The 27,760-nt window shown below is 36.4% G+C and overlaps 1 long non-coding RNA gene across 2 annotated transcripts in view; it reads right to left on the bottom strand.

Moving 5' to 3' along the window:
* Positions 1-27,760, bottom strand: part of LOC141488113 (uncharacterized) — a 103,333-nt gene that overhangs the window by 73,849 nt on the left and 1,724 nt on the right. The window lies entirely within an intron of this gene.

Genomic DNA, 27,760 nt, shown 5'->3' with positions numbered 1-27,760 from the left:
AAGGGACTTCCTGACTCCTACATCAAAATATTAGTGATATTTTTTTCTCCCCATAGATTACTTCTATCATGGGCATCTACCCTGTAGATATTGGTTATATATATTTTTTTCCTCACCTCCATCTTTCTAAATTATAGTCTAACTGATCTACTAGTTCCTAATATCTTAAATTTCATTTGATTTGCTTTAATTCATTTTCAATCTATCCTGCATACCTTGAATGTTCTGTTTCAACTCTGCCTCTTGGCATCCTATTTTTATTTGAGTCACTTCTTTAAAAAGACGTATTTATGTATTTCTCCCAGTTTGTGTCTGCTCTCCCAAGGATGTGTTAATAATATTAACAAAAATCCCCTCCCCAAAAATGCATGGCATATTTGAAAGTTTAATCTGCATTTATTAGCATTTTTTTCATTACTTTAAGTCTAAACAATCAACAGAACAACAATCACTGATTTGTATAGTTTTCTGATTTTCATAGAAGTATAAATGTTCACACTGAAAACTTTACAGTAGGCTCTTAAAATCCTTTTAAAGTTCATATCAGCACATCACCTCTGCCCATCCTCCTGAATCACTTTGAATTTATGCTTTATTAACGTAAGTATGTTACTGTAAGTACGGATATATTCCCCTTGTTGAATGTAAATTCCTTGATGGTAGGACTAAATAACTTTTGTATTTGAACCCTCTGGTATATAGTGTACGTTTATTAGGGAGCAGGTGCTTAATAGCACTGTTTTAGATTAAGTTGTTCTTTTCTGTGTGCATTTTGTTTATTCCCAATAGAATGAGAGTTCACATTGATATAGATACCAATGTTTTTGTCATTTCATACATAGTGGTGATTGCATTTTGCACATAGATGATATTTAGATGCTTATTGTATTTAAATAAATTGAAAATGTTACACATGGAAAGAGCTAAAAAAAAGAAAATAGACATGCCCTGGGGCAAAGAAACAGCTTCTGTCTCTCTAAAAACTTTTCCTTCTTTTAAACTAATATTTATGAGTCATTCCACTGTCTTCAGAGAAGAGCATAACTTCAAAAATAGAATATTCTTTAATTAACACTAATTTAATAACAGAACATATCTCTTCTGCATTTCAATATTAGAAAATAAGTCATAATTCCAAAGCTTGGCAAATATAAATCATTTTTGTCAGTCAGTCAACAAGTATTTTATAAACATTTATTGAGTATCAGGACTATACTAAGACTGAAAATGCAAAGGAAGAAAGAAAAAAAAAGTTCTTGGTCCTGAAAAAGTTGTATCTTAATAAAGAGAAGAAGGTCACTTATCTAAATATCACTTACATTCCATTATGGAACTTTAAGCAGAAATAAAAATAAAAATAACAAAATTATAGAATGACAAGTATGTAAGAGAAGTTTGGTCAAGTTTGCTCTAGAGAGTTCAAGGATCTTCCAAACTGTAACATTCTTCAATGAAATGGAAAGAGAAGTTGTTTCTGTCTGGGAAAAATGAGGGGAAACTTCACATGGAGGAGATAGTATTGTATGGATTTGAAGTAAACATAGCTTTTTAGCCAAAGGAAACATATCTCTTTCATATCCAATCTTAATTAGTTTTCTATTAGTCCCCCTCTACTCCAGCTTATCCTTAACAACTGCCAATATGATTTTCTTAAAGGACAGATCTTTCCTCCCAAAACTCTTTTGGAGTCTCTATGCCATCCCTCGACATTTAAAACTCTTCTAACTTGGCATTTTCCTATCTCTCCTGTCTTATATTTTGCCTTCCTGCTATGTTAAGGTTTCAACCTTACTACCCTTTTCACTGCTCCTTGCCAGTAAACCTCCACATCTCCCATCTCTTTCTCTAGACAGATATATATATATATATATATATACATATATATATATATATATATATATATATATATAAAACACCTCTTTCTCTCTCTCATATGTTTCTATCCATATGTAGTTTGTAGTTCATTCTTGTACTTCACTATTGAAAAGGTCCAAAACTGTATCTTTATATTATAGTCAAGTTCCAAGGTGTCCAACAGTGACTGATCAGATTAAATGAGCTCAGAATGCTCTACAAGAGGTTGGGCACAAATGGCCCCTATGAACATCAGGTTTGGGTTCTCCAAACTTGTACAAATCTCATTTCCTTTGAACAGAGCACAACACCAACTCGGATGATGGCATGTCATGTTGGATGGTCCTGTGCCAGTGTCTCCCATATCACAAATCAATTCTAAAGTTTTTAAGAGAGACCTTGAGAGTTTCCTTGCATTGCTTATCTTGATACCCCTCCTCCCCATTTCAGTGCTTGCCCTATATAAGTTTTCCATAAAATAACCCTTTTAACAAGTGTATGTTTGACATTCAAACAATGTGGCCAGCCATCAATATTTTGTTCTCCATAGCAGGGTTTAAATGCTTGGCAGTTTAGTTTGAGAAAAGACCTCTTAATCTGATGTCTTACCCTGCCACATGATCTTCAGAAACTTCCTAAGATCATTTGAAAGGGCATCCAGATGGTATAGTGAATAGAACTGTGACTTTGGTGTCAGGAGAAGGAAAGTTCAAATTATACCTCAGATATATGACACTTACTAGCTGTATGACCTTTAGTAAGTCATTTATCTTTGATTGCCTCATATCCAGGAACATCTCCAGTCATCCTGATTGAAATTTGACCTCTAGTCAGATGGCTGTGGAGGAGAAAGTGAGGCAGGTGAGTTAGCATAGCATCCTCTCATTCAAATTCAATTCATGGGATTTTCATGTCATCACCTCCCTGATGTCAAGGTCTTCTTTGATAACAAAGGATAAAAAAATTCATCATCATTAAGACAATTTAAAAGGAACTGATTCAGTTTCATGGTATGGCACTGGTCCACTGTTCAGGTTTCACAGGCATACAACAATGATGAGGTCAGCACAACAGCTTTGAAGAACTTCACTTTGGTTAATCTAATATGCCTTCTCTCTCTCACACTTTTCCTCAGAGCCTCCCAAGTACTGAGCTAGCTCTCACAATGAGTGTGTCAAGCTTGTTATCATTTTATATTCCTGGAAAGTATACAGCCAAGGTATGTGAATGTATCCATAATATTCAAAATTTCTCCATTTCCTGTAACCAATAGTTCCATATACAGATGATGTAGTGCTGACTGATGGAGCACCTGTGTTTTCATGGTGTTCGTAGTTAGGCCAAAATTTGCGCAAGCAGCAAAGAATTAATCCATACTTTGATTCAACTCAGTTTCAGAGACTTCATTGAGTGTACAATCATCTTCAAACACAAGCTCATGTACCTATACTCCCTCCATTTTAATCTTGTCTTATTGTCTTTTCAAATTGAAGAATATAGAACCAGTGAGGTATTGTGTTTGTCCTCATTGAAAGTGTTTGACAACATGGCTGAAAATATTATACTAAAAAGCATGGAAGCAAGCATACCCCCTTGTTTCACTCCATTGATGATTGGGAATTCATTAGAGCATTATCTATTTAGAACCTGGGCAAGCATGCCATCATGAAATTGACATACAATACTGATAAAATTCTCTAGGCAAACAAATTTTTACATAATTTCCCTAGGCCCTCATATCTGACAATATCAAAGGCCTCGATCGTATCTACAAACATCAAATAAAGACCTATATTCTGAACCAGGTATCTTTTCCAGGCATGTTGGGTGTTGACTATTCCTTGAGCCTTTTCAAAGCCCCACTGATGATCATCTTCCATGTAAAGGATTAGCCTATTAAGAAAGAATCTGGTAAGAATTTTGTCAGATGACTGAAAAACACCTCTATGATGGTCATAGAATGGTCTATTCCTTTTATCTTTATAGGAATGGATAATGGAGGCATCTTTGAACTCTTTGCGGATAGCCTATTCATGCCTTATAAACTAGAAAATTCAGTCAATTTTTGTATGATGAGTGGACCCCCCCCCCACACACACACCTTGTAAATCTCAGCTGGAATAGAATCAGTATCAGTTGCTTTACCACATTAAAGAAGTCTAATGGCATTTGAAACTTCTTATTCATCTGGAACATCAACTAGGGAGGGAATGACTTCAATCTGAGGTAAACAGTCAGTGGCTTCAGCTATGATTGATGATGGTCTGTTGAGTATAGCATGGAGGTTATCTAGTTTTTAGGATCATGGCCTTATCACGAATCAATGTGAGCCAATCAGAACTGAGTAGCTGAGATGCATCTCAGGTTTTTTACCCCTAAATACTTTTTTGACTTTTTGGATTGTTGCTAAATAACATTAAATTTCATCTGCCTTCTTACTGATCCAAGAATTCTTCATCTCTCTAAGCTTTTGTTTTACTTTATTTTTTTAAAAAATTTAATTAATTTATTTTCCAATTACATGCAAAGATATTTTTTTTTACATTCACTATTTTACATATTTTTAGTTCTACATTTTTCTGACACCTTCTCTCCCTCCTTCCTATAGCAACACAAAATTTGATAGTTGTACATTATAAATGCATTTAACACTTCCATATTAGTCATGTGGTGAAAGAAGAATTAGAAAAGGGTAAAAGCATCACTTGTACAAAAATATTCATAGCAGCCCTGTTTGTGGTGGCAAAGAATTGGAAATCAAGTGAATGTCCATCGGTTGGGGGGAATGGCTGAACAAATTGTGGTATATATCTGTTATGGAACACTATTGTTCTATTAGAAACTAAGAGAGATGGGAATTCAGAGGAGTCTGGAAAGACTTGCATGAACTGATGATGATGAGCGAGATGAGCTGAACCAGAAGAACATTGTACACCTTAATGGCAACATGGGGGTTATGATCAATCTTATTGGACTTACTCATTCATTCCATCAATGCAATAACCAGGGACAATTTTAGAGCACCTGTGACAGAGAATACCATCTGTACTCAGAGAAAGAACTGTGGAGTTTAAACAAAGACCGAGGGGGCAGCTAGGTGGCACAGTGAATTGAGCACCCGCCTTGGAGTCAGGAGTACCTGGGCTCAAATCCGACCTCAGACACTTAATAATTACCTAGCCATGTGACCTTGGGCAAATCACTTAACCCCATTGCCTTGAAAAATCTAAACAAAGACCAAGCCTATTACCATCAATTTTTTTAATAAAAAATAGTGTCTGATGCACTACATAATTTTGTTATCCATAATATTTTATTTTCTCCTAAAGGATATGATTTCTCTCTCAACACATTTAATTTTGATCAATGTATAGTGTGGAAACAATGTACAGATTACCAGACTGCTTTCTATGGGGGAATGAAGAAGGGAAGGGAGGGTGGAGAAAAGATCATAAAATTCAAACCTTTATAGAAATGATGGGCAGAAACTACAATTGTATATAATTGGAAAACAAATAAAATATTAATTAAAAAAATTTTAAATTATTTTTAATTACATGCAAGAGTAGGTTATTTTTTAGAGAATTGCATCAAATTTATAATGCTACAAGTTATTCCCCAATTGATAAATAGTCAAAGGATATGTATAGATGGTTTTCAAATGAAGAAATTAAATCAATATAATATGTATATATATAAAATCTTATGAAAAAATACCCTAACTCATTATAATTATTATTATTTGTGTGTGTGTGTTTCAGTCTGTGTTCAGATACCATCAGCTCTGTCTCTTTATCAAAAGTCCATCCATATTTTTCCACAGTTGCTGTTGCTAATTATAATTCCCTCCATCCATTCCTCCCCACTACCATCTATTATATTTTCTCTCTCCTTTCACTCTGTCCCTCTTCAAAAAGTGTGCCATGGGTCATTTGAGTGGTACAGCAAACAGAGCACCGGCCCTGGGGCCAAGAGGCCCCAAGCTATATCCCACCCAAGAGACCCAGCAACTGCCCAGCTCTGTGATCCAGGACAGACCATCCAATCTCAGCACCTTGCAAAAAAGGAAAAAAGAAAATGTGTTATATCTGACTATCCTCTCCTACGATCTGCCCTCTCCTCTATCACCTACATCCTCCCTCCCCTCCCAATTTCATCCCTTCTCTTCTTTTTCTTCTAGATGTTTATACCCTATTGAGTATGTATGCTGTTTCCTCTCTGAGCCATTTACAATGGTAATGAAGGCTCCCTCATTCCCTTACCTTCCTCCCTTTCATACCATTACAAAGCTACACGAAATATCTTTTATGTGAAATATCTTAGCCTTTTCTCTCTCTCCCTTCTCTTACTCAGTACATTTCCCTTTCACTCATTGACTCGATTTTTACAATATATTATATCTTCAAATTCAGCTCTCTCCTATGTTTCATCTATAAAAGATCCTTATACCTGCTCTATTAAATGATAAGGTTCATATGAGTATTATTAGTATCATATTTCCATGCAAGAATATATGTAGTTCATCATCATCATTGAGTCTTTCATAATTTACCTTTATCTTCTATTCTCTATGCTTCACCTGAGTCCTGTACTTGAAGGTCAAACTTTCTGTTCAGCTCTGGTTATTTCAACAGGGACATGTGAAATTCCCTTCTTTCATTGAATGTCCATATTTTCCACTGGAAGAGGATGTTAAGTTTTGCTGGGTAGTTGATTCTTGGTTGCATTCCATGCTCTTTTGCCTTCCAGAATATTATATTCCAAGTCCTCCAAGCCCTTAATGTAGTTGCTGCTAAGTCCTGTGTGATCCTGACTGCAGCTCCATGTTTTTTGAATTCTGTCCTTTTGAATGCTTGTAATATTTTCTCTTTTACTTCGGAGTTCTGGAACTTGTCTATAATATGGAGATTGGTGGATTCTCTCAATTTCTATTTTATATACAGATTCTGGGATATCAGGGCAATTTTCCTGTAGGACTTCTTGAAAAAATGAGGTCAAGGCTCCTTTCCTGACCTTGACTTTCAGGTATCCCAATAATTTTTAAATTATCTTTTCTGAATCTGTTTTCCAGATCAGTTGTTTTTTTCAATGAAATATTTCACATTTTCTTCTAATTTTTCATTCTTTTGGTGTTGAACTATTGTATCTTGATTTCTCACAAAGTCATCAGCTTCCTTTAGCTCTATTCTACATCTGAAGCATTTGTTTTCCTCAGGGACCTTACTTATTTCCTTTGCCATCTAGTCAATTCTGCTTTTTAAAGCATTCTTTTCCTCCATAACTTTTTTGAGCCGTTTTCTCCATTTGAACTAAGCTGGTTTTTAATATGTTATTTTCTTCAGCATTTTTTTTTGGATCTCCTTGCTGCCGATTTCATTTTCATGTTTTTCTTGCATCTCTCTCATTTCTTTTCCCAATTTTTCCTTCTACCTCCCTTAATTAATTTTCAAAATCTTTTTTGAACTCTGTCATAGCCAGAGCCCAACTTCTATATTTCTTGGAGTCTTTAGATGCAGAAGCTTGGACTAGCTCATCTTCAGATTGAGTATTTTGGTCCTCTATGGGACCAAAATCATTGTCTATGGTCAGGTTCCTTTCTTTATGTTTATTCATTTCCCCAGTCTGTGCTGGTTTGGGGGGTACTTCCTGAGATTTAGAAAATTATTGGTAGCCCCTCCCCACAAAGACCTCAATGTGTGAGGCTCTGACTGCTCTCCTGGTCTGTGAATGACCACAAGCTCACCCCTCTGCCATGGGGCTTTGGAGGCAGGGTTCCCTGCTCTATGGGGGGCCTAGACTGTGACCTGAGTCTGAATGTGGTCAGAGCACCAGAGTCCTGTTCCAGGGACAAAGGACAGATCTCAGTAGTCTCCCTGTCCTGCCTCACCTTCAGTGGGCTGAGCAATCAGGGTGTTGCCTGGAGGCTCCTGCTAGGTGGCTCCATGGACCTGCTTCCATTTCCTGGACCTGGGCTTTGTTGTATGCTGTGGTCAGGCTGAGTGCTGAGCTTAGCACTTATTCCTGCCCTTCCCACAGAGGTCTCCCTGCTGATCTTCCAAGTTATGCTTGGTGTTCCGTGGGGTACAGGTCAAGATAAAGCTTCTGTTGCTGGAAACCCCCACTACGAGGCTCCCTGGGGAAGTTTCTGGGAGACCGAAGTTCCTTTGTACTGATACTACCACTCTCCAACCCCATGGAATAGAGTATTTCCACTATTTTCCAGGTTATCGTGGGGTGGAGAATTGTCTCACTGTATCTTTCTGTGGGTTCTGTCTCTAAAAATTTAGTTAGAATCATAATTTTAAAGATTTTGAAATATCTTGGAGAGAGCACCTAAGAGAGGCTCTTCTGCTGCCATCTTGGCTCCACCCCCCCCCCAAAGATAGTTTTTAACACATCCTTTTGCAAACTTTTGAATTACACATTTTTCTAACACCTTCTCTCCCTCCAATGGCAGCATACAATTTGATATAGGTTCTACATTGTAGAAGCATTTAACACTTTCATATTAGTCATGTTATGAAAGGAGAATTAGAACCAAGGGGTAAAAAACCATGAGAATGAAAGAAAACACATAAAAGAGGTTTTTTAAAAAATCTAATTAATTAATTTATTTTTTTGAATTTTACAATTTTCCCTTAATCTTGCTTCCCTCCCTCATGCCCCTTAGAAGGCAGTCTGTTAGTCTTTGCATTGTTTCCATGCTATACATTGATATAAATTGACTGTGTTGAGAGAGAAATCACATGCTTAAGGATAAAAACATAAAATATAATAAATAGCAAAATTACATAGAAATAACTTTAATTTTTTTTAATTAGGGGTAATATTCTTTGGCGCTTTTTCAAATTCCACAATTCTTTCTCTGGATACAGATGGTATTCACCATTGCAGATACCCCCAAATTGTCCCTGATTGTTGTCCTGAATGAATGAGCAAGTCCATTAAAATTGATCATCAAACCCATCTCACTAAGCATTAGGTCATTCAAATCCTTCCAGTCTTCTCTGAATGCCCATCCCTCCTGGTTTGTAGTAGAACAATAGTGTTACCTAATATACATAGACCACAATTTGTTCAGCCATTCCACAATTGATGGACAGTCACACAATTGACAATTCATTGCCACCACAGACAAAGCTACTATGAATATTTTTGTACAAGCAATGTTTTTACTTGTTTTCATGATCTCATCAGGGTATAGAGCCAGTAGTGGTATTGCTGGATCAAAGGGTATACACATTTTTATTGCCCTTTGGGTATAATTCCAAATTGCTCTCCAGAAAGGGTGGATGAATTCACAGCTCCACCAATAATGCATTAGTGTCCCAGATTTCCCACATCCCTTCTAACATTGATCAAAATTGTCCTTCCTGTTCATATTGTGAGGCAATACCTCAGAGATGTTTTAATTTGCATTTCTCTAATAATTAGTGATTTAGAGCAATTTTTCATATGACTATGGATTGTTTTGATTTGCTCATCTGTAAATTGCCTTTGACCATTTGTCATTTGGGCAATGGCTTTTCTTTGTTAAAAAAATTGACTCAGTTCTCTATATATTTTTGAAATGAGTCCTTTGTCAGCAATACTAGTTGTAAAAATTGTTTCCCAATTTACTAAATTTCGTTTGATCTTGGTTACAGTGTTTTTGTCTGTATAAAAGTCCTTTAATTTAATGTAATTTTAAAATTCTTCCTGATTTCTTCAAGGAAATCCTTCTGACTGGAGACAAATTCATATTCTCCTCAGAAGTTCTAGATCTCTGTGGGTTAAGATCAGTCTCTGTTTCAGCTAAGAGAGCTGTGCCAGGGGGTGGCTAGGTGATGTAGGGGATAGAGCACTGGCCTTGGAGTCAGGAGTACCTGAGTTCAAATCCGGCCTCAGACACTTAATAATTACCTAGCCATGTGGCCTTTCAAACACTTAAAAAAAAGAGCTCTGCTACTCACACCTGAGCCTGAGGGGGTGGGAGGAGGTTGTTACTGCTTATTCTGGGAAGAGGGCTCCTCTAAAAGTATGGAGTTCAGGAACCCTGAGTCCAGTGCATCAATGTCCAGCTGTGGTCTGGAACCCTCTGTGGTGGAACTCGCCCTCCAGTCTGGATCAGATTCACCAAACCTCAGTTCCTCCAGGCAAAGATTCCATGTTTAAAGTTGGTCCTCAGACACAACACTCTCCCAAACCTGGCTAAGGCTGGTCCTCCGGTTTCACTCTACCCCTCACTGATACAGGGGAAAGATAAAGAGATTTGTGAATGTAGAAATTGGGTTAAGATATAAATTGTCTACCACCTACTCTTGAGATGTAAATTGACTTGAAGTATGGAATTATGATTGTAACAGAAACAATTTGTAATCTTAAAGGCTGCTTTCATGGAGACTCCCCATTCTTTTTTTTTAATTTATTCTTTTATTCTCATTTTGTACAAATGTTTTTTTTACATTAATAAAATATTCTTGTTTACAAGTAAAAAAAATACCCCTCCCCCCATGAATATAGATAAACTTGCTTGGTTGAAAAAAGTAAAGGGGAGAGATAAAAATTAAAATGAAAAAATAATAGTAATAATTGTAGGTATGGCCAGGTGGCGCAATGGACGAAGCACCAGCCCTGGAGCCATGAGGACCCGAGCCATATCCAGCCTCGTACACCGAACAATCACCAAGCCATGTGACATGCAAGCCACCCCATCCCCACTGCCCTGCAAAAACCAAAAAGAAGAAAAAAAAAGACCCAAAATAAAATAAAACAGTAATAATAGTAGGGGTGGCTGGGTGGCAGACAGAGCATTGGCCCTTGAGCCAGGAGCACCTGGGTCCAAATCTGGCCCCAGACACCCAAAGATCACCCTGCTATGTGGCCCCAGGCAGGCCACCCAGCCCCACTTGCCCTGCACCCTCCCCCAAATATTAACAAAAAATGTGCTTCAGTCTTTGTTCCAACACCAACAACTCTGTCACAGGTGGATCACATTCTTTATGATAAGTCCATCACAAAAGTTACTTCCATAGTTTTCCAACGTTGGCATTGCTGATCGCAACTCCCTCCTTTCTTATTTCTCCACTACCATGTACTATATTTTCTCTCTCCTTTCACTCTGACTCTGCTGTAGAGTCACTGAGTGGAGCAGCAGACAGATCCCTGGTCCTGGGGCCAAGAAGACTGAGCCCCCATCCTACCCCTTAGGCCCAGATTCCACCTGGCCCTATGGTCCAGGGTAGGCCTTCCAATCCCAGCCCCTTGCAAGAAGTAAAAAAGAAAATGTGTTATACCTGTTCACTCTAACCCCATGGTCCATGCTCTCCTCGTTTATTCACATCCCCACTCAGCATCTATTGATATGATCATATGGTTTCTGATAGGTTTGTTATTGATATAATTGAGTATACTAACAGTTTTCCTAATGTTGAACCAACCCTGCATTCCTGGAATAAATCCTATTTGATCATAATGTATTATCCTAGTGATGACTTGTTGTAGTCGTTTTGCTAAGATTTTATTTAGGATTTTTGCATCTATATTCATCAGGGAAATAGGTCTATAATTTTCTTTCTCTGTTTTAACTCTTCCTGGTTTAGGTAACAGTACCATATTGGTTTCATAGAAAGAGTTAGGCAGAGTTCCATCTTTCCCTATTTTTCCAAAAAGTCTATATAGGATTGGAACCAATTGTTCCTTAAATGTTTGTTAGAATTCACTTGTGAATCCATCAGGCCCTGGAGATTTTTTTTTAGGGAGTTCAATAATGGCTTGTTGAATTTCTTTTTCTGAGATAGGGTTGTTTAGGTACTTAATCTCTTCTTCATTTAACCTGGGAAACTTATATTTTTGTAAATATTCATCCATTTCACTTAGATTATTAAATTTATTGGCATAGAGTTGGGCAAAATAATTTCAAATTATTACTTTAATTTCCTCCTCATTGGTGGTGAGTTCACCTTTTTCATTTATAATACTAGCAATTTGGTATTCTTCTTTCTTTTTTTTAATCAAATTGACCAGAATTTTATCAATTTTATTGTTTTTTTTTCATAATACCAACTTTTGGTTTTATTTATTAATTCAATGTTTTTTTTTTCCTTTCAATTATAGTAATTTCTCCTTTAATTTTTAAAATTTCTAATTTGGTATATGATTGGGGATTTTTGATTTGTTCTTTCTCTAATTTTTTTAGTTGCATGTTTAGTTCATTGATTTCTTCTTTCTCCAATTTATTCATATAAGCATTTAGAGCTATATTATATCCCCTGAGATTTGCTTTGAATGAATCCCATAGGTTTTGGTATGTTGTTTCATTATTATAATTATCTAGGATAAAATGGTTAATTCTTTCTATAATTTGTTTTTTGGCCCACTCATTTTTTAAAATGTGGTTATTCAGTTTCCAATTTGTTCTGGGTCTATATCTCCTTGGCCCAGTATTGCATATGACTTTTATTGCATTGTGATCTGAGAAAGATGTATTCACTATTTCTGCCTTTCTGCAGTTGATCAGTAGGTTTTTACATCCTAGTACATCGTCAATTTTTGTATAAGTTCCATGTACTGCAGAGAAAAAGGTATATTCCTTTCTATCCCCATTCAGTTTCCTCCATAATTCTACCATATCTAATTTTTCTAACAATCTATTTACCTCCCTAATTTCTTTCTTGTTTGTTTTATGATTTGATTTATCTAGATCTGATAGCGGGAGGTTGAAGCCTCCTACCAGTAGAGTTTTGCTGTCTATGTCTTTCTGTAATTCTTTCAGCTTCTCCTCTAGGAATTTGGGTGCTGTCCCACTGGGTGCATATACATTGAATATTGAAATGACTTTATTGTCTATGGTACCTTTTAGGAGGATAAATTTTCCTTCCTTATCTCTTTTAATGCTATCTATTTTTGCTGCTGCTTTGTCTGAGATAAGGATTGCTACCCCTGCTTTTTTTTTTTCACTTCAGCTGAAGCAAAATATATTTTGCTCCAACCTTTTACCTTTACTCTATATGTATCTCTCTGCTTCAAATGAGTTTCTTGTAAGCAGCATATTGTAGGATTCTGGTTTTTAATCCACTCTGCTATTTGCTTACTTTTTATGGGAGAGTTCATCCCATTCACATTCAAGGTTATGATTACTAATTCTTTATCGCCCTCTGTGCTATCTTCCCTCTGTTTGTATTTTTCCTCCTTTCCCCCACTTTTATCCATATTCCCCAGTATTTTGTGTTTGAATACCACCCCCTTCAATATGTTTGTCCTCCTATATCACACCCTCCCCTTTTTCCCCCTTTCCCTTTTTCCCTTTTCCCTTCCCTTCCTTTTGTTATTTCCCCTTATTTCCTCCACTCCCCTTCCCTTTCTCTGTCCCCCCTCCCCTTTTCCCCTTTTACTTCTTGAAAGATTAGATGTTTTATAAGTTATCTGAGTATGTGTAGGTTGACTTTAAGCCAAGTCTGATGAGAAGAAGATTCAGGTGTTTCTCCTCTGATCCCTTCTTCCCCACTATTACCAGAGGTTTTTCTGTACCTCTTAGTGTAATGAGATTTGTCCCATTTAAACCCCTCCCTCCTCCAGTCTCTTTCCTTTGCCCCTTTTTAAGGAGGTAGTGGATTTTTTTTTTATATCATTCTATCTAGGTCATAGAAAATTCTGAGTGTCTGTCCCTTCTAGTTCAGTATATTCTATTGGATAGAGTCAAAATTCCTGAGAGTTATTAGATTCTTTCTCCCAAGTGGGGTTAAAGCCATTTACATCCCATTAGATAGCAGTCTCATGGATAGGTTATGGATGTCCATCATTTCTGGCTAGGTGTTTTCTCTCTGTTGGAGTTACATTTCTCAGGATTTATGAGAGTCTCCCCCGCCCCATGCTGCAATATAGCCAGTTGCAGCTTACTGGATTGCATTTTTTTCCTTTTACCGCCCCTTTTATATTTTTTTTTACCTTTTCATGTGTCTCTTTCACCTCCTGTTTGATGTCCAAATTTTCTTTTTAGCTCTGGACTTTTCATCAGAAATTTTTGGAACTCTTCCATTTCGTTAAATGTCCATCTTTTTCCCAGGAAGAGATGGCTTAGCTTTGCAGGAAAGATTCTTGGCTGCATTCTAAGCTCCCATGCTCTTCAAAACATCTTGTTCCAGGCCCTTTGATCCCTTAAAGTTGATGCAGCCAGGTCTTGCATGATCCTTATTGTAGCTTCTTGATATTTAAATTCCTTCTTTATGGCTGCTTGCAGGATTTTCTCTTTTATCTGATAGTTCTGCAGTTTGGCCACAACATTCCTTGGTGTTTTCATTTTAGGATTTTCTGGTGGGGATCGATGGACTCTTTCAGTAACTACTTTGCCCTCCGATTCCACGATATCAGGGCAGTTTTCCATCACTAGATCCTGTAATATTAAGTCCAGGCTTTTTTTCTCTTCAATGTTTTCAGGAAGTCCTATAATTTTCAGGTTGCCCCTCCTCGATCTATTCTCGAGGCCAGTAGTTTTGTTGATGAGGTATTTTACATTTGCTTCTATTTTTTCTATTTTTTGATTTCGTTTAAATGACTCTTGCTGTCTCATCGAGTCATTAGTTTCTGTAGACTCTGTCTTTTTTTTGGGGGGGGAGCAGTTTTCTTCATTAACCTTTTGCAACTCCTTTTCCAATTGGTCAATTCTACTTTTGAAAGAGCTTTCCATTTGACCAATTGAGGTTTTGAGAGAATTAATTTTTTTTTGCATTTGCTCATTTGTGGATCTGAGAGATTTATTCTCCTTTTGTGTTTGTCAAATTGTACTTTCTAAGGATTTTTTGTTTGTTGTTGTTGCAAGGTATTAATTTTCTCTCCCAAATTTTTAAGCTCCTTCCTTATTTCTTCAAGGAAGTCTTTCTGTGCTGGAGACCAGATTGTATTCTTCTCAGAAGTTCCAGGTCTCTCTGAGTTGAGGTTTTTCCCTTCCAGGAATTTTTCTATGGATCTATCTTTCTGCTGACCCTTCTTCATTATGCTAAGACCTTGAGTTGGGGGGGGGCTGGTTCACCTGGGCTTGGGATCATTAAAGGCTTTACTGAGTGCCATTTCTCTGGCTGGCCAGTAGGAGGTGCTGGTTGCCCTCTCTGGAGTGGCTGTGACCTTGGTTGGGAGGCCTTCTCCCTTTACCCAAAGGGAGGAGTTGGAACTATTGAATTCTTTTGCCTTCAATCAATGGTGGGCTTTACCCTGGCCTGAGGTTATTCCTCAGCTTTTCTGGTTCTTCTGCTCACACACTTGGGCCTGAGGAAAAATTAGTTTGCATTTGTTTGGGAGGAGGCCTCTGTGCAATGGAGGCATGAACTCAGAGTTTCTCAGACCTGAGGAGCCCAGGGATTGTGTACAGCTCTCCTGCCCCAGACCTTTCCCTGTAGCCCCTTCCCCAAGCTCCAGGGGGACAGCACCAACACCAGCACCTCTGCTTCCACATGGAGCCAAGTCCCCTTCGTGCAGCCCCACTGCTGATCCAGCAGGTCTAGCTCTTGGGCCCTCAGACTCCTGGTTCTAATTCAGCTGTCAATCTGGCTGATCCCGGCTTGATCTTCCCTGGGAGCCCAGACTCACCTGCACGTACTCAGCCCAGACTGCTGTGGGAGACAAATCCTGAGGTAGATTTTCCTCTCCTGGCTTTTCTTTCTGGGTTTCCTGGTTCGGAATTCTTTTAAGAGGTTTGTTCCATGTGATAGATGGGGAAGAGTTCAGGAGACTTTAGAACTGTGCCTGTCTTCTCTCCGCCATCTTGGCCGGAAGTCCCTCATTTGATCTTCAAAGTCTTTTTTGAGCTCTGTCATAGCCTGAGCCCAGTTTCGGTTTTTCTTGGAGTCTTTACATACAGGAGCTTGTGCTTCCTCATCTTCAGACTGAGTATTTTAATCCTTCTTGGGCTCATTTGCAAAATATTTCTCAATAGTCTTCCTTTTGTTTCTCTGCTTGCTCATTTTCCCAGCCTGGCCCTGGTTTGGGGGTGTTTCCTGAGCTTTTGGGACACTCCCACAAGGTTCTCAGTGTGTGAGGTTCTGGCCTCCCTCCTGATCTGTGAATGACCATAAGAGCCCCTCTCTGACACGGGCCTGAGGTGAGGGGGGGCCTTGCTGTTCTATGGGGGGCCTAGACTGCGTTCAGGATCCGATTGTGGTCAGAGCCCCAGAGTCCTGTTCCAGGGGCAGAGGACAGAGCTCTGCAGTCTCTCTTCTCTACCCTCCCTCAGCTCAATGGGCTCATGCCCTGGAGGCTAATGCTTACTGGCTCAGCCTGCTTCTCTTTCCAGATCTGGACTGGGGAAAGACCAAGCTGCTATCTGTCTCCCTGAGGGCTGGGCTCCACGTGCTCTCTCTGGCAGAGGTCCACCGCTGTTCCCCCACTTTGTGCCTGGTGCTCCTCTGGGTGCAGCTCTGGAGACTCCCCTGCTGCTTTGAGCTGTGACTCCCAGGGCCCTGGCGCTGCCTCCGGGAGGCTGAAGTTCTTTGGCTCTGTTGCCACACCTCTGGCAGGCTGACTCTCCAACCCTGGGGAGCAGAGCCTTTCTGCTCTTTTCCAGGTTACCTTGAGTAGGAGAACTGCCTCACTGTGTCCCTTTGTGGGTTCTGTCTCTTGAAAATATAGTTAGAGTCCTTAGCTTATGAGTTTTATTAGAGAGCTCCTAAGACTGGATCCCTTCTTGTCGCCATCCTGGCTCCAGCCCCCTAGTCTTTTGACACTCCCCATTCTTGATATACCATTGATTGTTTAATCTAAAATTTGGCTTCACCCTCGATTTAATTCCTTGTCCAGTAAGAGAAAGGGAGTTAACCTTTTGCCCTCTGGATGAGAGGCAAGACATAAAAACCTGTGTTGGACTCCAGCTTAGGGTCACAGTCTTCTGGCCATGAGCCAGCCAACTCTCATTGGCTGTTCTTTTATCTCTCTCTATCTCTTTCTCTCTATCACTTCCTATGTCTTATAACCTTTTAAATAATGTTTTGTTTTATTTCTACCCTTGCTTTCCCGAGTCTTAATAATGATTCCTTATAAGCAGAATTGCACTCAAGTAGTCGCTAGCTACACTTCTGGTTCTCTGCTCTCTGCTCCTGGTTTACCTCTAATCCCTTTAAACAGACCTTGGTAGGTATTCTTCTCCTAGCTTCTCTTTATGGCTTTGGTCAATTTACTTTTTGTTAACAGATTTCTTTCACGTAATTTTGAGGGGAAACCAGGAGACCTTAGCACAATGCCTGCTTTCTCTCTGCCATCTTGGCCAGAAGTCCCATAAAAGAGTTTTAAAAAAGTGAATGTACTATATAATTGCATTCATAATTCATGTTTTTTTTTTTTCTGGATGTGGATGGCATTTTCCTTAACAAGTCTCAGAGGATTGTCATTGATCACTGAACTTCCAAGACAACTTGCCGCTATCATAATAGATCAGCACTCAATTGTTCTGTTAATGTGTACAATGTCTACCTGATTCTGCTTACTTCAGTTAGCATCAGTTCATGTAAATCTTTCCAGGTTCTTCTGAAGCCAGACTGTTCATGATTTCTTAGACAGCAATAGTGCTCCATGATATTCATTTACCATAGCTTGGTAAACCATTTTTCCTTTTGATGTGCATACCTTCAATTTTCAATTCTTTGCCACTACAAAAAGAATTTATTAATATTTCTGTACTTACGGACCTTTTCCCCTTTTTGTGATCTCTTCAGGATATACAACAAGTAGTGGTATTGCTGGGTCAAAGGATATGCACATTTTTCTTGCCTTTTAAACATAGTTCCAAATTGCTCTCCATACTGGTTGGATCACTTCAAAATTCCACTAGCAATGCATAAGTGTCCCAGTTTACCCACATCCTCTCTAACAGTTATGATTTTCCAATTTAGTTATTTTAACCATTCTGGTAAGTGTGAGGTGCTTTCTCAGAGCTGTTTTAATTTGAATTCTTTGGCAATGAATAATGACTTGAAACGTATTTTCATATGACTATAGATAACTTTAATTTCTTCATCTGGAAACTAACTGTTCCTATCCTTTGACCACTTGTGAATTCGAGAATGGCTTGTATTCTCATAAATTTGACTCAGTCCTCTATAGATATTAAAAATGAGTCCTTTATCAGAAACCCTAATGGTGAAAATTGTTTCCATTCTTTCTGCATTCCTTCTAAACTTGATTGCATTGATTTTGTTTGTGCAAAAACTTTTTGATTTAATATAGACAAAATTATCTGTTTTTCAATTTATGTTCTTTGTTTCTTTGGTTATAAACTTATCCCAATTCCATAGATCTGACAGATAGACTTTACCTTGATCTCCTAATTGGCTTATGGTATCACCTTTTATGTTTAAATCCTATACCTGTTTTTACCTCATCCTGCTATAAGGTGTAAGATTTTTTTTTTCTATATGTAGTTTTTGCCATACTATTTTCTAGTTTTCCTAGTAGTTTTTGTTAAATTGTGAATTCTTATCCCAGAAGCTAAAGTCTCTCTCTGGGTTAGTTACAGTTAGTTACTTTAGTCATTAACTACAGTTTCATTTGTGCTTAAACTATTCCATTGATCCATTTCTCTGTTTCTTAGACAGTACCAGACAGTTTTGGTGACTGCTGCTTTATGATATAGTTTTAGATCTATTACAGCAAGGCACCTTCCTTTGCATTTTTCTTTCATTAATTCTCTTGATATTCTTGACCTTTTATTCCTTCAAATAAATTTTGTTATTTTTTCCACTAGTTCTGAAAATATTTTTGTTATTTGATTGATAAAGCACGGAAGAAATAATTTAATTTAGAAGGATTGTATTTTTATTATGATAGCTTGATCTATCCATGAGTGATTGCCATTTCAAAATTATATAGATCTGACTTTATCTGTGTGAGAAATGTTTTGAAATTTTGTGTATAAAGTTTCTGAGTTTGTCTTGGGATGTAGATGCTCAAGTATTTTATGTTGTCTACAGCTACTTTAAATGGAATCTCTCTTTCTATCTCATGCTGCTGGACTTCATTGAAAATACATATAAATAGTGATGATTTATGTGAGTTTTTTATGTCCTTTGTTTTGCTAATGTTGCTACTTTACTATTGTTGGTCAGTTTTTCAAGTTTTTAAAAATTTTTTTTAAGTTGATTCTCTAGGGTTCTCCAAGTATAACATCTTATCATTTGCAAAGAGTGAGAGTTTTGTTTCTTCATTGCCTATTCTAATTCCTTCAATTTCTTTTTCTTTTCTTATGGCTAAAGCTAAAATTTCTAATGAATAATAATGGGGACGGGGCATCCTTATTTGACACCTGTTCTTATTGGGAATGCCTCTAGTTTGTTCCTATAACATTTAATGTTTTAGATGGGTACTTATTTTTAAGTATTCCTATTCTCTCTAGTGCTTTTTTTGCAAGGCAATGGGCTTAGTAAAGTGACTTGCCCAATGTCACACAGCGAGATAATTATTAAGTATCTGAGGCTGGATTTGAACTCAGGTCCTTCTGACTCCAGGGCTGGTGCTCTTTCCACTGTGCCACCTAGCTGCCCCGCTCTCTCTGTAGTGTTTTTAATAGCAATGGTTGCTTAATTTTGTCAAAGGCTTTTTCAGCATCTATCAATATAATCATATGATTTGCATTCATTATATTATTAATATGGTCAATTATGCTGACTGTTTTTCTAATATCGAACCACCCCTACATACCTAGTATAAATCATGTATTATTTGAGTGATAGTGTATTATTTAGTCATAGTATATTATTTGAGTAATAGCTTTCTGTAGACTTTTGGTTAAAATTTTATTTTAAAATATCGCATCAATATTCATTACATTGATTGGTCTATAATTTTCTTTGATTGTTTTGGTTCTTCCTGGTTTAGATATCAGAACAATGTTGGTATTATAAAAGTAATTTTTCAGAATGCTTTATTTACCTAATTTTTTTCAAATGGCTTAATTTGAATTGAAATTAATCTTCTATACATGTTTCATAGGATTCACTTATAAATCCATCTGGCCCTGGAAATTTCTTCTTAGAAATGTTATTGATGGCTTATTCAATTTCTTTTACAGAAATGGAGCTATTCTAGTATTTTATTTTCTCTTCTGTTATTCTGGGCAATTTATATTTTTCATCTATTTCACTTAGGTTTTCAAATTTATTGGCAAATCATTGAGCAAAATAGTTCTCAATTATTACCTTAATTTCCTCCTCATTGGAGGCGATTTCACCCTTTTTATTTTTGATCCTGGTAATTTCATGTTCTTCTTTCTTTTTATTAATAAATTAACCAAAAGTTATTTCTTTAATTCATTTTTCAGAAAACTAACTCTTAATTTTATTCGTTATTTCAATAGTTTTCTTAATGTCAATTTCATTAACTTCTTTGATTTTCAAAATTTATAATTTAATATTTAATTGGGGAAGTGTAGTTTGTTAATTTTCTACCTTTTTTAGTTGTATGGCCAATTCAATGATCTCTTTTTCTAAACTTTTCCTCTAAGGATTTAGAGATATAAAATTTCCCCTAAGAAACTTTGGCTGCATCCCTCAAGTTTTGGTTTGATGCCTCATGATTGTCATTATCTTGAATGAAATAGTTGCTTTTTTTTATGATTTGTTGTTTGATCCACTCATTCTTTAAAAATAGGTAATTTAATTTCCAATTAATTTTTAGTTTATCTTCTCATGGCCCTTTATTACATGTAGTCTTTATTGCATTATGATCTTGATTGTGAGGTTATTAATGCCTCACTTTTGTGTAGTTGCTATATCCTGCAGAGAAAATTTTACATTTCTTTTTTATTCTGTTTCAATTTTCTCCAAAGGTTGATCATATCCAAATCTGTTTATTCTATTTATCTCTTTGATTTTGTTCTTGTTTTTTTATGATTTAATGTATCTAATTCTGAGAGAGGGAGGTTGAAGTCCCCTGTAAAATAATTTTGCTGTCTATGCCTCCCTCTAACTCCTTTAGCTTCTCCTCTGACAATTTGGATGCCATACTACTTTGTAAATTTATGTTCTGATATAACTTCATTTCTTATGATGCTTTTTAGAAAGATGTAGTTTCCTTCCTTAGTCCTTTTCATATGGCCTAATTTTGCTTTTGCTTTGTCTGAGATAAGGATGATACCGCTGCTTTTTTTTTTACTTAAGCATATTATATTCTGTTTCTGCCTTTAACCTCTACCTTTTGTGTATCTTTCTGTTTCAAATGTATTTCTAATAAACAACATATTGTAGGATTCTGGTTTTTGATCCACTCTGCTTTATGCTTCTATTATGTTCATCCCGTTCAGAGTCACGATTATCACCTCTGTATTTCCTTCATCTATCTCTCTCCAACTTGTACTTTTCTTTCTCCTTTCCTCTTATCTCTCCTCATCAGCTTTTGACTGCTGCTTCTCTCAATATGACCCACCCTTTTTTCAACTTACTTCCCTTTTCTTTTCCCTTTCTCCTTTTATTTCTTTTCTAATTTTTAATGTTCATCCCGCTTTTATCACCCTTTTCTTTTCCCCTCCCCTCCTCTCCCCTAAGTTTTAAAAAATTTTATTTATTAAGGCAATGGGGTTAAGTGACTTGCCCCAGATCATACAGCTAGGCAATTTTTATGTGTTTGAGGTAGGATTTGAACTCAGATCCTCCTGTCTCCAGGCCCAGTATTCTATCCACTGTTCCACCTAGCTGCTACTGACTCTTTTGTAGGATAGGATAAATTTCTCTTTAATTTCCAGAGCATTTCAAAAATTTTATTCATATTTAATTTTTATATACATGTAGTTTATTCCTATTTCATAAAATGTTTCAATAACAAGAGGAAAATAATGAAGTACCATTAATAATATTGCAACATCTGAAAATACAATCAACAATTTATAACAACCCCTCATCTTTGCTTTTAAAATTAAAAGAAATTAATTTTTCACTATTATGTTCTACTGCATTGGAGAGAACTTTTAAGAAATTCTCAAAATGGTAGAATTTTAAAAACTATATCTCATTCTATATCACAAGTTTTTACACATCTTTGTATGGAAAGCATGTTTCACCAGCAGTCCTTTGTTCATAGTTCATTTAGCTTTCATAGTTACTTTTACTGTTTTAGTGTTCCTATTGTATACATTATTTCCCTGATTATATTTATTTCATTTTAAATCAGTTTACAAGGATTTTCAAAATTGCTCATTTTTTGTGATAGTGATGATATGGAATAAAATTTTTTATGGTTTAGCTTACTTTAGTTTGCATTAATTTAAATATGTCTACTTTAAAAATAATTTTTATTGATCATTCCTGTTTCTTTTTTTTTTACTATAATATTTCATCTTTGGTCCCTCTTTTATCTCTCCTCAAGAGGCATCCAATAAAACAAATAGTAATTTGTTTGGTTTTTAAAGAGGGGGAAAAATCTACATAACAAACAGATTTAGAAAACCATCAAACATGTGCGATGTATAATTTCTGTGAACTTCCTATTGCCAACAAATTGTAGGTTGGGAGTGTCTTCTTGAGTTCTTGAATTCTTGAGTATTTCTTGATCTTTATAATTTTGTTATGCTTACTTTTGATCCTTTGGTGGGTCATCATTCTTTTTATTCATGTCTCTTGGAAATTAATTTCATTCTTGAATCTTCTAAATTCCAGTAGTTTATTGAACTTTTTCTGTCTCTCATCTGTGGACTATCAATATTTGACCTCCTCCTAGTAGATAGCGATAGTTCATTGCTTGTATATTACAAAATGAAACAAACTTGTCCCTGTTCCTAAAGTGAAGTACATCACAATACAGGGAAAATTATGTCATATATGGGATTTGGGGACTAAGTTTCCCTATGGAGGAAATTTCCAAGAGAGTATTAAAGTCATGCTCTGAGGTTTCTAGTCTTATCTGATATTGGGTTCATAGTCAGACAGTTTTTATTCTTGGAGAAGAGGCCAATGGAAAATATAGGCCAGAGAGGTTCTGAAAAGTTTCTGGTGAATGTATAGATGTGGCATCTATTGTCTAGATCATAAAATACTTTGTCTCTTGCCTCATAATCCAAAAAGATCCCCACTTCTTCTTAGCTGTGGTAGAAAAATAGTTGTGTGTGTGTGTGTGTGTGTGTGTGTGTCTGTGTGTGTGTGTCTTAGACTCACAAGCAAATATCCAGTAGAAGATGGTAAAACCATTCCAAATTTTTTTTTTTTGTGGAGGTTATATGAAGACCAATATCCCAAGCAAAACTATTTTTCACTGTTACCTCCCAATAATGTCTCCCAGACATGAAATTCTGAATTGCTAACACAGTATCCCACAGATTAGATCTCTTCACAAAATAAAACAATTTCTTCTATGAAACTCTTCCTCTCATTATTTTCATGTGTGGACAAAATGGTACCAGGATAGGCAGTTTCAGGATCCAGACCGAATTCCTTATAGAATTTTTTCTTGATCACACCACTCAGTTTGCAGTTCCTCATCATGTGAAATGTGAGTAGTCTAAAATATTGTACCACTGTCCCCAATTGTCGATGGAGATTCTTCATATATTTCTTTCTGCATTTAGGATATTGAAATCTGGAATTTGAAGTCTTTACAATTAATGCATGAATACTTCCTGCATGGATATTATGAGCACATTCTATGGAGATGTCATATGTGATGAAATCTAGGTAGGTGGGACACCTCAGTTCTTTACAAAGATAAGAATTGAAACATGATGCTATAACTTTTTCCTGGTGTTTCTAGTGGCCCTTCCCCTGAATATGGAGCTCCAGGTCAGTTTTAGGATAAATTTCACAACCCAGTATACATATATATATATATATATATATATATATATATATATATATATATATATATATATATACAATCCTTAAGAACTAAAATTGTTTACATGACAATCAAATTATGCCTACACCATCTGTCTGAGCATTCTCCTTTCAACTGTCCTAAGAGAAATGCAATTCTCAAGAGTTACACATATTTTCTCCCCATGTAGGGATGTACACAACTTAGTCTTCTTGACTAACTTTTCCCTTTTATTTACCTTTTTATACATCTCTTGAATCTTGTATTTGAAGATTAAATCTTTTGTACAGTTCTTATCATTATATCAGGTAAGTTTGAAAGTCATCTAATATTTTGAAAATCTATTTTTCCCCTGAAAGAATATGCTGAAGTTTGTGAGATAGTTAATTTTTAATGGTAATCCAAGATCCTTTGCCATCTAAAACATCACATTCCAGGTCTTCTGACTCTTTATTGTTGAACCTGATAAATTCTGAGTTATCCTGACTGTAACTCTTTGATATTTATAATGCTTCTTTTTTTGCTGCTTGCAGTATTTTCTCCTTTAGCTGAGAATTCTGAAGTTTAGCTAAAATACTTCTTGGAGTTTTTGTATTAGGTGATTGATGGATGATTCCAGGACTAATTTATCTTCTTATTCTAGAATATTAGGGCAGTTTCCCATGATAATTTCTTGCAAGATTTTGTCCAAGTTCTTTATATTAATGTGGCTTTCAGGTAGACCAATATTGCATAAATTACCCTGGAATCTATATAGTAGGCCAGTCATTATTCCTAATAGGTACTTTACATTTTTCCTATTTTTTCAGCTTTTTGTTTTTGTTTGATGAAATCTTGGAGTCTCATAGAGTCATTTGTTTCCATTTGTCCATAGCTTTTAGGCTTTTTTTCTTTAGTTAGCCTTTGTGTTTCTTTTTCCATCTGGTCAGTTTTGGTTTTAAATTCTTCATTCAATTTTTCATAATTCTTCTGCATAACTCTCATTTCTCATAACTTCTCATTTTTTTCCTTCTCTCTACTTTGATTTTTAAAATCATTTTTGAATTCTTCTAAGAAGTCTTTTTGGATTTGAGACTTATTTGAGACTTTGATTGTAGGCATTTTGTCACTACTTTCCTCTTCTGAGTTGTCAATGTTAGTGCTTTTTTTTCTCATTTTTCATAATAGAGTTCTGATTCTATGGGAAGGGGATATAGTCCCAAGCTTTTTATGCCAGGGAGGTGATGTGGCTGGCACCTGGCTTTCTAGTCTTGAGTTTCTGTCATTTGTGGTTTACTTCCTAAGCTAACCTAATGTTGCACCAGTCGTTTGGGGCTCAAACCTTTCTGAGATAGTTATCTTCACTCCTGAGTTGCTGCACTACTGGCTTACTACACCAAAAGCTGAGCTGTGCTGTGGCTAAGAGTCTCATGCTGTCTTTTTAACTCTCCCGTGGGCTATACTACCCTTATACCCAGGTGAAATAGACCTTTTCCTGAAGTTCTTCCAAATTATGTCATTGAAAAGTTCTTTCACTGCTTTTTTGAAGGTTCTTTCACTTGAGGATGTGTTTAGAGTTTCATTCAAGGATGTTTCAGGAAAATCTCTGAGAGCTTATGACTGCCAAAATTCTCTGTATTTTACTTTATGTAGAATTAAATGCTTCACTCTTAGAAGTGGATAACTGATACTGCTGTTGAACCCTATGGAGTTCTTGTTTTCATTTAGCAGCTTTCATATAATTTTCATCAAACTAGTCTTGATGTTTGCTACAGACAAGCTAATGCAGTTCTGTACACAAAATCTCTGAAAGCTACCCATTCCTTTACTGCTTCACTCTTGCCAATGGTGTTTTGGCTTAACTTTCCCAACCAGTTAGCAAAGTGTTCCCACTCAGAAAAGAACTCTAATCCTTGACATCAATCCTTCTAGTAGTCATTTTGTCTAGGAGCCAATGCTTCAGTTAATGTGAATATTTAGCTTGGAAAGGAAAAGTCTATTATCAGTCCAGCACTCTGTGTCCCAAATTGTCTATGTCACTTTCACATCCTTTCTGTCACTTCTCCTTTTAATAACATAGTCTGTTAAATGCCAATGTTTATTGTGAGGGTGCATCTATAAAGTTTTATTGAATTTAGTTAAACAGAAGACATTGTTGGTATTGAGGTCATGAGTTGCATAAGACCTCAATGGAAAATAACCACTGCTGTTGTTGTTTCCAGCTCCATTTCTCCCAAGGATTCCCTGCCATGTCTGATAGTCTGAGCTATTCTAGTATTAAAGTCACCCAGAATTATAAGCTTGTTCTCTTTTGCTGCAAGTGTTTATAGATCTTTATAAAATTTTATTTGAACTCATCACGGTTCATCATGGTGGGAGATTAGGCACTGATTGTGACATTTTCAGCTAAGTGGAAGTGAGTGGAATAATCTTAGAAGAAATTTTTGTACCTTTTTTGTGCTTCAACCATAGGATAAGATCCTCACGTGCTGTGATAATAAGGTCAGGGATAGGTAAGAAAATCATTTTTAGGGCATATTTTCTAGCTACTTCCTCACATCATAAGGATCCTTAAAAAGATTATGAGACACCCAGGGGCTACTGAATCTCACTGTTGTTTCCAGTGAGAATTTGACCCTATGACATGAGCCACAAATATGCAATATTGTGACAGCAGTTCCCAGTATATCCACACCTGCTGCTCCATCACTTTTTACCACAAGACTTTGAGAAAAATGATAAAATGGTATGGGTGATATCTTTTGATTCTTGCATAAATTGGATTTGAACCAGAGTTGCAGGAAGCCATTGTCCTCACTCTCTCCTAGTCATCACAATCCAGTGGCAAGACAGATTCAAGAGAATTGGCAATGCCTTTAGTTGGACTGGATGAACTTCGTATATTTGATGTCTAACCAAAACTCTAAGCACTCCATAGCACCTGCTTCAACTGCCTTCAAAACTCTTGAAATAAATTGTTTTTATCTGTCCATTCCATCAGAGGAAGTTTTCACGTGCTTGGGGTAGATATCCTCCATAACTCACTGAGAATTTGAGAACTCTAGGTTACCTTTCAACTGGTTTAATGTGTCTGCTTAAATGGCTCACTGGGGTTTGGCCACTGTGCATACTACATCCTCTTGGAGTCACAGGTGAGAGTCAGGTGACTCAGTTGGATACCAAATTGGAAAGCAGACCTCAGAAGGACTCAACAACCTAATCTTCCCTGATAACACACACACACACACACACACACACACACACCACACATAAATGCACACACCGTATGTATACATGTATATATGCATATAGATATAGCTCTATCATTTATCTATATTTATATATTCATGTTTTCTCTGTTTCTCTACTATTCAAAAAAGAGACTCTTTGAGGGCAGGACTGTTTCTCTTTTATCTTTGATATTGTAGCTCTTAGGACACTGATTGTCAAATAACTGGAACTAATTAGATGCTTCTGATTGCGTAACAGGAGAAGAAAATGCAATATCACAGAGGAAAAGTGAGAAAAGTCATGTAAACAGGAATGCCCAACCCATCTATCCATAAGATGAAAAGAAGTCTAGTTTTAATGACCTTTAATGTATAGAAGAAAGGAGAAGTATGAGAAAGCTGGAAAAGTAGATTGACACTAGTTGGTAAAGATGCTTTTAATACCTTGATAATGTTTGTATTTTTTTTGTTAGACAATAAGAAGCAATGTTTATAAGGAAAGTGATACCCTTAGTCTTTCAAAGTCAACTATGGAAACATCTTGTTCAGTTAATTTAGTTATTTTTCCATAATTAGCATTAATTAAACTTTAAATCCAATTCTATAGTGTAAGAAGAACAACATTCACTGTGGCTCATAAGTGTTTACTTTGAAAATCTAAACTAATATATTTTCATCCTAAAATGTTTATGATGTAATATACATATTTTATTTAGGCTACAGACTTAATTTTTATTGTGGCACATTATATAAAAATAATTCTAAAAGTTGCAACTGACAGGTATAGTGATGTTTCTGAGTTCCCTAATTTTTTATGAAGATTATGCTGTGAATGACAAAAGACTAGAATTGAAGGAGATCTCAGAAAAGAACATCACTGGATTTTAAATTGCCTGCTTGGTTACTCACATGTTTATGAATTCAGAACTTAAGATGATATT

This window comes from Macrotis lagotis, chromosome 1 (genome assembly GCF_037893015.1).
Source record: "Macrotis lagotis isolate mMagLag1 chromosome 1, bilby.v1.9.chrom.fasta, whole genome shotgun sequence".
Classification (NCBI taxonomy): Eukaryota; Metazoa; Chordata; class Mammalia; order Peramelemorphia; family Peramelidae; genus Macrotis; species Macrotis lagotis.
This window is presented reverse-complemented; position numbering and strand designations above follow the sequence as displayed.